The 11,944-nt window shown below is 33.8% G+C and overlaps 1 long non-coding RNA gene across 1 annotated transcript; it reads left to right on the top strand.

Moving 5' to 3' along the window:
* Nucleotides 1-864: 864 nt before the first annotated feature.
* LOC104910374 lies at nt 865-11,926 on the top strand. The gene is made up of 3 exons (XR_793010.3): nt 865-2,507; nt 3,037-3,161; nt 6,441-11,926. It is a non-coding gene; the product is annotated as an uncharacterized LOC104910374 (long non-coding RNA).
* Nucleotides 11,927-11,944: the final 18 nt, after the last annotated feature.

The following is an 11,944-nucleotide window of genomic DNA, read 5'->3' as shown; positions in this document are numbered from 1 at the left end:
CTTTCTACTTGGTGGAGTGAAAGCAAGTCATTCTGTCTTATTCTGGTCAAGGCAGCTAGAACAAAGGAGGACTGTTAGCTCCTTCCGAAGCAAAGCAGGCACAAGAGTCAACAGCAATCCAGATACAACTTCAACACAGAGGCAGCTCGTGAAATTGAAAAACAGGAACAAGATAAAAAGTACTATACGTGTCTGTGAAATCTTATCAACCCTGGCAGAGATATTTATTGCTCACTGATGACTGAGAATCTTGTCTTGCCCAGAGACTAGTTGTGAGTTAATAATGGAGTAAAAATGTGGGCTGAACAGGGAATGACAGTCTATTGCTGATTGCTCTGATGTCACGCTTTGGGAACAGCAGCCAGAAATGTGCAACTCATTCTGCCTGTAGAATCAAAGGCACCTAATTACAATCTCATTTTGTTAAAATACAGCACTAATGACTTGCTTGTGCAGTAGCTGGATACCATATCAACTGCCATATAAGCTAATTTTTTCCATTTTAACAATCCTAGTTACAGTATCTGACAGACTGTGCAAAAACATTTGCCAGTTGTTGCTGTGTGTCATTGGAGAGGAAAGATACAGCAGTTTCCAATAGGCAAAAAAAGCAAGAGGAGGACACTGGAAGATGTCCTACCTTACTTTTGAGCTGCTCTGACTCATTCATAAATACTGGTCTCTTAAAAATCAGACCATGCTTCCTCAGGTCAGATTATTCTGTGGCACATCAACAGAGGTTAAGACCTGTTCTCTTTTGTCCTCCTCTCAGTTAATTTTTATTATGTCTCCATCTCTTTATTTATTTATTTAGTTATTTTTATTGGTACTATTTGTACCTTTGAATTCCTTTCCTGCCTTGGGCTGCTTCCATGTGTTTGGTACAAGTTACACATGATCTTCTAAAATGTTATTAATAAATATATATACATATTTTCAAAACTCTTACTACTTACAAAATCTTATTTGAGGTTAAGGGTTACTTCTATTACCTTTCAAGCATCCTGATAAAAGCAAATACATTGCTAAATATCAAGGGTATCTTGCTTTGTTCCCTATGTATGTCTTTCCTTCAACAAATACCAAACTAAGCATGGGGGGACACGCATTGGCATTTGAATTCTCTTCAGAAAATTCTGTATACTTAATCTGTTCATTATAGCAAAGTCTATGCTATTACGTATTTATCTGAAAGGAGTTTTCTGAAAGTAGTGAAATAAGTTTAGGTTTATAAGCACCTGTGTTTTGGCACACAGCAAGGATAGAGTTTATACTAAACCACATTTTTTTCATGTGACATTCGATGGCTCCAGAGTTTGATATGTTTGATTTTCTCCTACATGCAATCTATTACATGTGTAATTCTATTTTTGAGTATGTTCTCTCTCCAAATGTGAGTCGAAATAATTCTTTCATTGTGGCTGGTGCTTTGACAGTAGCCATCCTTCTAAATCTATATAACGGGCATTTTCTCCAAGTGCTGAGCACTTATCTTCCCAGACCCCCGCCAGTTGTTTCCAATAGCTTTTCATGTAAAGGAGTGTTACTAGAACATGTTGCGTCAAAAATCAAGTAGGGTCTTAAAAAAAAAATGTGTGTATCAAGCTATTCACACTCAGAGTCCATCAAGAGAATGATGTATATAATTGTTATTTTTAAGAAACCAGAAGAGTTGAAGCAGGAACCTTTCCAAGTATATGTCCTAAAGAAGCAGAAGGGGCAGTAGTAAAACTAAACTTCTCCCTGTAATGAGAAAGATTGCTGGAAGGGTGAACTCATTAGTTAGGTGCTGGGGGCCAAGTAATTCTTTGCTTCCTTCTCATTTCTTCCAGGCTATGACTGTGTTTTAACAGCATCCCAGATCAGAATACTATCTGGGAATATTAGTGCGCTAAAAAGAAACCGGTAAAATAGTTACAGTCCCAATGTCAGTATGAAAATCAGGACCATGATCTTTTAACTGCTCCAATAAAAAGTTATGTCACATGTAATTTCTGCTTCTTGGAGGTGCCCGGTGTATTCAAAGAGCCCTCCACAAGACCACGATCAGTTATACTGGATTACAAAATCAGCAAAATTCTCTGAGCTCTATTTCCATGGGTTTCCTGGGAAGAGATATAGTCAAGAAGTCAAACTACGCTCCAGTTCTGACTTGGGTGCAGGTTTACTTGTGCCAGTCAGCACTCATTCTTAAGCTGCTTACCAGTTATTTATAGTCAACATACTGCATACCATTGCTGTCTCCTCCTCTCCTACCCCTTCGTTTTGTGGACTGTAGGGAGAGCAAAGTAACAATTGGGTATGTAAACTCCAAAGGTGAGTCTGCTGGTGACTGACTAGTGGAGGGATTCTCTATGCTCTGTCTTGCATAGCAGTACAACTGAACAAGGACAAGCCAGAGCTGATCACTGTTCTGATTCCTCTTACCAGCACAAATTAAACCAAGAATATGGAAAACCCATATGACTTCATCCTTCAGACCACAAGTGAAGCTGAGTCAGCAAGTGGTGAGGAAAACTACATATATTTATAGTGAATGAGCAATTATTATTTTTTTTTTCATGAAATGTTTGTAGCTAATCAACTCAAATAGCTGCCTATCTAATAAGTACAAGCTGCATACAACACTGCCAAAAAAGAGCACTTGAATGGTATGTTTGGCAGTGCTGAGCAACTCTCAAAGCATATTAGATGCTCACTCAGTCAAAAGGCTAAAATCTGAGTAAGATCAAAAAATATATTTTGATCTTTTTTTTTCATACTATTTACTGCTTTTATTCATTCTTTAGTTCCACTGATCTCAGTAGAGATAATGGAAGGAACAGAACCCAAAGCTAGCACATAAGTATTTATTTTCACATGTGCAAATTATTTTCCTAAGCTTTTCTTTGTCTTTTCCTCCTTTCTTTTCTTTATTTTTTTATTTTTCTTTATTTTTTTTTCTAGAAGTCTTTACATGTTCAGTGATTACTTATGAAACAAAATGCAACGGATATAAAAAATGGTAATTTGTGTTTTTCTCTGACATTTCTTTAGGGATGCTGAATGAATTCAGTTTGAAACCATTTCTGCTTGCAATTCACAGAAATCCAGCAGTGGTATTTATACATTGAAGTTAAATTCTAAGTACAGCCTCTGGATATTTTTGTGTTCTTAATTGTGTAAGTGAATGTCCATTTGATACACCTCACTGAGGTCAGACTACAGTATCAATATACATTTCTTACATTACTTAAAAAATGAAAATGAAAACATATATATACTAGGTAGAAAATGCACTAGATTACGGAGATTACGATTTCAAAGGAGATTTTAAGGGAAGTATAATTTTAAAAATATTTAAAAAAACTTAAAAAAAATACTTGATTGCCTTTTTCCTACCTTTGAAAACATACCACAGACTTCTTATACTCTGAATACTTTCCTTTTATTTATTTCATAGTATTCCCTCCACTGCTCCTTTCAGGAACTTTACAGAGGTGCAGGTAAACAGGAACAAAGTTTCAGAGTCCAAAATTGGAAACAGTAAATTCTATTGACATTAACTCCATATAATTTTCAGAACACAGACTTATCCATGTAACTCCCATTAAAATTAATGGGGATCACTCAATCTTCTCCATACTGAAGTATTTCCTCAGTGTACTAGTCTCTATCTAGTTTCTGAGTCTCAAAACAAAATGAAGATGTACTGGCAATATATCATTTAAATGTCACATTTAATTAATTACATAACTTTGAAGAAACATCAATAAAAGCAACTTTTGCATCAAAAGTCAAAAGTCCCAGAAAAAGCTTAATTAATATTACAAATTTCAGAACAATTTCATCATAATGATACAACAGGCTACTGTATTTGCAATTTATCCTCTAACTGTACAGTTTTGTCTTTAAATAGCCACAAGGAATGCAATAAATGAAAGATTTTTCGGAACAATGGCTTAAGCTTGGACTTACTTTTTAATCATTTAACCTTATTTTAAATGACAGCCTGTTAATAGGCCATTAATATAAACATTATTTTAAAATGAGATTTCAAGGAAAGGTTAGACTTGAATAAGTTACAGTAAGAACGGGCAGAAACTGATGACTTTCAAGGAAATAATGCTATAAAAAAATGTCTATGATGTTATGCCCAAGCAATTTGAAAACAAAGGCTATAATTTATCTTTCAATTACATATATATATGTATATCTATATCCATGTCTGTATTTAGAAGCCTACCAACTTAATAGAAAGCTTTGTAAGCACGAGGATGTGCAAATAATGTAGTGGAATAAATGGAAGTCCTTGAGTGTTCAAATGTCGAATGGAGACATTCAAGAAGGTCCAAACACAGCTTGAATTCATAGAATATCTTGGTTCCTTCTTTTGTTTCCCTTTCCTTCTTCCTTTTCTCCTCCACCTTGTGCCTTCTGCATTTGTATACTTGTCAGTGCTAACTCCGGGGAAATTGTGGGTTTCCTCATGTGCCACTGATCGTTGGGAAAGTTCTCTAGTTGAATTGTCCTCTGGAAAACTGCTTTCTTATTTATTCTGAACCAGAAAGGAATTTACTTCTTATTTTTTGCTACAAAGTAAACTGAAAAAAGTAATTGATTCTCTTCTGGTACACAGTACGGATGTCCTCATTTTTGCTCACAAAATGTTACTAAATGTAAAGATGTTGTTATGGATCTCAATCTATAATGCTGTGAAGCTGTGTACTGTTCTAACAAAAGCTGCAGTAATTGGTACTTATAGACTATAAATGTCTGGTGAAATAACATTTTTCTGTTACTCTAAGAAAGTTCCTCAAAAGTCCTTACAGATATTAATTACACAACTGCAGTTTTCTTGTGCAGTAAAGATAGATTGATAGCTAAATAAACAGGGACCATTAACTCCCATGGAAATAATTTTCTTTAGATTTGACATGAGTGGCACAGGAGAAAGGACAGCAGTGTCATATCTATCTTAGTAGTTCACAGGAATAATACAGTATGTTTTATCACAGGAATTGAGAGCTTCATTATCCAACAGAAATTTCAGAGAAAACTACTGCACAGAAAGATGTAATTTATGTTAAATCAGGATTGTGTCCTGAAAATAAAATCTATTTCACAAACATTAGCTGATTTCTTAAGATCTGAAAAAGAGACTTTTTTTTCTCTCTGATTTAACAGATAACAACATCAAGTATATAGAACTCAGTAAATCAAAATAGTTTGCTTACATTTGACTCAAGAAAGACTATAAACTTTTTATCATGTTCAGCAATAGATTCTTATTTTTCCATTGAGTATTGAATGCTATGAATTTCTGCTGTCATCTCCACTCATACTAAATGTACCCCTGGCTATTCCAACCTTTGTTTTGTCATTACCATTAGCAGTACATATGTGGTGTTTTTTTCAGTGTTGCTGAGAAGCAGTTGGTGCAGCGAATATTTTCACATTTTTGACTCAACAAGCACAACTTTTTTATTATTGCTATTATTGTTTTCACTGATTTCTCTACTGAGCAAGTTATCTGCTTTGAGATGTAAATTGACAATGAACTTATCTAAAAATTACCTGGAATGTGGGAGAAATTTTGAGTTTTTTTTTGTTAGATACCCTTGCTTTTCATATGTTTTTTCCTCCTAATAATTCCCAGATACTGTGCTATAGATTGTTGTTTCTAATGATCAGAAAAGATGTTAATACAAGATATTAACATTGAAAGCAGAAACAAAATTTTTACTCATCAGCGTGAGATCACTGATTACTATAATGATAACAAAGTAAAGCACAATGTCTAATTCACATGCAGTAGAGGACAGTTCTGAGTTATGTATTAGCATGCTTTCATTTTTTTTGCAAAACACATATAGATTCCTTTTACATCATCAGGCATTTCTGAAAACTTTCAGTGATTAATTGTCTCTCGTTCTTCATGATCATAAAAACAAAATTAATACATAGATAAAAAGGAAAATATAATCAGGGCTTTGAATCTAGTATTTTGGCATTAGCCCTGAATGTATGCTAATTATGCCCCTAAGTAACACCTCAGGATCAGAGAAGCAAAGTGGGGGAAAGAATGCAAAGAAAAACAACTACTCTGCTTTAAAAAATTAAAATTGTTCATTCAATTATAAAATCCTTAATAAAAGTCCATACTTGAGTTCAAGTTGCCCACGGGAAGGTCTAATTCATGCTGGCCATTAATGAAGGCTTTATGTGACTATGAAGGAAAAACTGACAAACTACCCTAGCAACCTTAGAAATGCCTGCTAACATTTTTAAGCAATAATAAGCTGGATACTTAGAACGCATCCTAAATTCTTCTTTTATAAAGTCACACTTCATAGAATATTAATAGATTTTAAAGCAATTTCAGATACTATAATTTCATCTATTTTACACTTGTATGTATGTTTTCAAATGCTTTTATTTTTTATTTTTTTCTTTTGCAGGTGACAAGTCTACTGTTTGATCAAATGAGAACCAAGATTTGGCAATAAGCTAGCCACTGTAATATTTTGCTCAATGCATTTATGGCAATAATATTTTCTAAAATGCAATTTATATCAAAACCAAACTTTTTAAATTTAGAGCTCAGTGCTAACAACTCCATTATGGACATTTTCATATAAACATAATCTTAAAACAGAATTGCTTTTATGGAATAACATTTCCAGTTTTGATAGAAGACATTTGCCAAAGTCATGCAGGATGAACTGATCTGCAGTATTGTATTGATATTTTCTTAATTGTCATTAATGATTAAAGATGACTGTAGAGTTTATTACACAGTGGCACTGAATTAGCATAGTTTAGAGCAATTGCTGTAAAACAATGAAAATTAACATAATCATCAACTTTTCCAGTAGTGATATAACTTTATCAACTGTGTTTATAAGAGATTTTTTTGGTTTAACTTTTTTACAACACTGGTAGCATGTCCATTGAACTTCATCTGGAGTCATCACACAAAAAATATTAAAAACACCCAAAGAAGCTCTTACACATAATAATAATAATAAACCCTATTCATTGTGAACTTTAATTTCTATCTTTAAAAACTATGAAGTTCAGGGTAAAGCTAAACATTCTAGACATAATTAGTAATACTTTCACTGCTTTTAAAAATCATTTTATTTTCCCTCTTAAAACTCAAGGTGTGAACAAATGGAAACTGCTAATCTAGAACAGAGTAATCTCCATTATTACAAGAAAATGTATTGTCTTATATATTTTTTCTTCTTTTTTTCTTAGATTCTGAGAATTCTAGAATTTCTTTAAGATCCTCCTTCTTCATGATTTTAAACATTTAGTTACCCAGCTTACTAGAACTGAATTTTCAGTTCTTTCTTTCTAACTTCTTCCATGCTCTTTATCAATTCACACTTCTCAAAAGTATCTCCAAGTGTTTCTTTCATTTTCTTTCTTTTCCCTTCTCTCTTTTTCTTCTTCTTCTCTTTTTTTTTCCCTCCTTTTCCCTAGATTTTTTTTCTCCAGCTTTGTATCTCTGTTTGCTGTCCATCTTTTTGGAGGAAGTCGTCTTCTTCTGCACAAATTTGTATGGATTGTCTTTTAACACCGCCTGCACCCAGCATTGTTGTGTTTATTCCAGTTTGATTTATACAAACCAGTACTCAGAGTGATATTGCATTCTTCCTGCTGTGGTTAAGAATATGAGCCCTAATATCTTCTGGGAAAGCTGTAACCGCTGTACTTGTTGCAACATAGATGCTGGCACTTCTACTGGGTCTTGATTATTCAAGAATCCAAAGGGGTCTCTGCAACTTTATGTTCTGAAATATATAAAACTTCCATCATATTAGTTTTGTTATTTTGCAAGCTTTGTTATTTCCAGGCCACCAAGTCCTTGCAAAAGACAACACTTCATGATTCTTCCAGTGTAACAATCTTGTTCTTAAGACATGTGGCGCTTGAAATGGTTGACATAGGCCTACAAGTTTTGCAGGCTCCTAGTAAACTTCCTTTGAAAGCATACTAGTAATTTGCCCTTGTTAAGTGTTAAAAATAAAATGTAGGAGTGGTACCACCTAACACTGTTGTAGTATTTTTGTCTCCGCATTCCCTAAGAGTGAAGTATCAGATCAAAGAAGAAGAAAAAAAGAAATATTTATTTACCTTTTACAGTGGATTATAGACAGGTGGACTATAGACAAATGACATTATACATTGGCAAGATTCGAATAAAATACAATTTCTTCCATAATTTTCCATGACAGACTGAAAATTCTAAGTCTTAATTGCTTATATCATTTCCCTCTTTCCTCTAGTCTGAAAAGTATAAAATGCAATAGTAGAAGAAAATATAAGACAGCCAAAGTGACACAATGAAATTATTCTATTATCAGAGAAATATAGTTCCCTTAAAAAAAAATCAGATAATAAAAACAATGAAGAAAGAGAAATATCCAAAACATATTTTTCCAAGATCTACAGGAATTTGGATTTCAGGACTAAGAATGTATACCGTAATCACTAAAGCAATGAAAGCATACTTTATTAGGAAGTCTATACTGTATTTGTATTTCAAGTAGATCTCTGAACATTATCCACAGATTCTTTGAAATCATCATGTTGTTTACCATTCTGCATGTTTATCATACTTCATATTTTCTCATAAACCTAATTTTAAAATTATTTATATAGGAGTTCTATCTTTAGTACAATCATTGAGGATTTAAAGAAAACTTGAGATGTAAACTGTGTCTTTACATATACTTCAGACATTCTCATCTAGCACTGACAAACAAAAAATGTTCAGCTGGACTTTTTCAGAATCTCTTTTAGAGCAGAGCTTTTTAATTTCCATTATTCCTTTATTCTGTATTGAAATTTAGTTCTGCTTTTTCATTTATTTTCCCTTTTGTTGGCTTACTTGCCTTTCCACACCCTTCCTATTCCTACAGTCATAAGCACAAAGAATGTTCTTAATAGTATTGAAAAACCCTGAATTCCATTAGTTTGAATACTTCATTTTTGGCATAACGTGAGCCATGGCCTTCTTTATGTCCCAGGAGCAAGAATTCTGCAGTGCTTCCAAACCCGGATCTTTTCTGTGGCAGTGAAGTCTTCTCTTCATCCAAGACATCAAACTGTCAGGCTGTTGTTTTTGAAAGCCTGAATTGAGGAAATACATCTGATTTAAATAAATTAGGTTCTTTGAACATGCCTAAAGCAATAATAAAAATATGTCACTGTTTTCCTGCCTCTTAATGTGAGTCCAACTCAGTCATTGGGCAGTCTCCTCAAGATGCCTCCTCTTCATTCATTCATGTGCAGTTAGAAATACAGAAAATTATTGTAGGATATTGTTCTCATTATAGTCTAGATATGTGGCTACAGTTCACCTTGAAATTTATATACTTTATATATATATATATAGTTTATATATTATTATATATTTCATCCTCTTTGGTATTACCTACCAAAATATCAGGGAAACTTTTTACATAATCTTGGATTTGATTTCTTCAATACTCTAACACATTTTATTTGAAAGCACCTTTATTTAAGCTATAGGGTTTTATTGAAAATTACATATTTTATTATTACTAATGTCTTCACAATATCTATATAAATAAACACAGCTAAATATTGAGTATGTGCTTACAAAAGTGCTTGTCCATTGGCTGAAAATAGTCATATACTTCAGGATATTAACTGAATGTTACTGTCAGCATCAACTGTTCTCACTGAAATAGGGTTTAAAAAAATTTAACTGAATCCTCTCAGTAGAGCATGATGTGACTGGCAATGGATTTGAGCCATGAAATTTCTAAGATTCAGTTTAGAGGGAGGTGTTACACCAAACATTTCTGGCAATATATCTTAAAGATTTTGGGCAGAAGGAAAGGAAGAAATCCCTGACCACTGCAGACAATTTAACTTGTAATTTCTTTGTAAACCTCTTGAGCTTGATGTCAAATGTAGATAGTCTCTCATCACTGTTATTGCAGAGCATTATACTCCTTATATTTAAAAGCATTCTGCAATTTTTTTGCCACTGTTCTAGTATATTTAATTAGCTTTTATTGTTCTTTTTCTTAAATAGCTCTCATTTTATATATTTACAAATAACATCTCTATTAGCTCAGCTTCTATCTTGCTAAGCTAAAGAAGTTTTCTGTGTATTTGCACTATTTCTGGTTCAAATGCAACTGTCTTGCAACAAAATAGTATGTATTAATCCAGAGGCAATCTTGCCAAGACTTTGTGCAAGTGGTACTCTTTACAAATACTGGAAAACATCCCAGCACATCGTAGAATTACACTTTCCTTTGTCATGGTAGCTTCACACCAATAGTGATAATGATCATGTGATTGTCTGATTAAACCCAATTCTTTCTCCTCCTGTACTATTTCTAACTGATGTGCTCCCAGCTTATAGCAGAAATTCTTGTTATTAGTCCCTGAGTGCATGACCTTACACTTTGTACTATTAAATTTGATCTAGCTTCTATTGCTACAGTTGTCAAGGTCATCTAATTCTTCCTGTGTGATATTCCCATTCACTTCCATATAGACAACTCCTCCAAACTTTTTGTCATCAATAAATTTCATTAACACACTTCTAATATTTGTTTCAAAGCTATTAATGAGGACATAAAATAATAGCAGTCTGAAAACCAGTCCTTGAAGAACTCAGTGATTTTCCAAACTTATAAACTTCCTTTCAACTGAAGTCTTGTTTGTCTTTTGCTTAAGCTGTCTCTTCAGTGTTACAATTCTTGCACTAATTACTTGTTTTAACTGGTAGTTCCCTATGTGGAACTGCCTGAAGTTAGGTTTAGACTGGATCATTTCATTGCAGAAAAACCATTATAAGAGAGATATAGAAGTGTGACCTAAGGAAAACAGATCAGTGAAACCAGGCCTGCGTATCACCCAGATTGTTTGGAATGTCAGCTAGGAGAAGACAAAAGCTCACTGATTATATAGCATTAAACCTATTAAGAAATATTTGACAAAAATTCAAAAATCAGTGAGAAATAAGCTTAAAATACTGATTTGCAAATACCAAAACCTTTACATATGGCAAATGAGGAATAAGGTGTATCTCAGTATAAATACATACCTGTGTCTAAACAATGCTGCTTTATATTCACTCAGTGTAACATCATTATTTAAGGAATTATGATGCAATGGTCCATTATCAATTGGTTATTTAGTTAATAAATGAAGACCATTGCTTTACTTGCAGACCATGAGGTTATACTAAGAAACATGCATTCATCTTGATCACAGTGCCAATTCAGCATTTACTAAATTGACAGATCTATCTGAGAATAAGTTTCTATCACAAAGAAAGTGTCATCTCCTGTCATCTCACAAATGTACTTCATTCTCTACCTAGATTTAACAATTGAGACTCTTCTACTGCACAGCATATCAGCTTCCTTGCTATAAAGCACAAAATGTATTCATATTATCAGCAGTTATGTTTCCAGCAATTTATTTCAAGAAATTTGACTCAGTGATGTGTCCCGTTTTCAAATATTATGACTCTTCACTGGTTGCTATTTTTTATATCTTAGTAACTTTTCAGGTTAATTTCAATTATTGAGATCACTTCACTGGTTTGACTAAGACCATAGACCCAACAGCAGTGGTCTCTCCACCAAACTGGTGTGGCAGTAAAGATGTCAGAGTGTAAGAGATCATTCTTTTACATCATTGTCTCAAAGCTTGCTGGGGACACAGATGAACAAGTCCAAGCAAGTCCTGGGCAAGGGTTCTGAAATCCTTTGTCTGAGGGACACAGATGGACAAGGCCAGGGGCAACGAGAGAGAAAGCCGCAGCTTAATGGCCAGGAAGCAGTCTTGTGTGTGGGCTTATTTCGAGGAAGATGGCCATCTCAGGAGGTGCTGCACATGACTCTTACCAAGCGCCTAGGACTGCCACATTGGCAGAAGAAGAAGGATAAAAAGAGGATCTACA

Source organism: Meleagris gallopavo, chromosome 3 (assembly GCF_000146605.3).
Source record: "Meleagris gallopavo isolate NT-WF06-2002-E0010 breed Aviagen turkey brand Nicholas breeding stock chromosome 3, Turkey_5.1, whole genome shotgun sequence".
In the NCBI taxonomy this organism is placed as follows: Eukaryota; Metazoa; Chordata; class Aves; order Galliformes; family Phasianidae; genus Meleagris; species Meleagris gallopavo.
The sequence above is the reverse complement of the archived record's forward strand: the minus strand, read 5'-3'. Positions and strand labels throughout refer to the sequence as shown.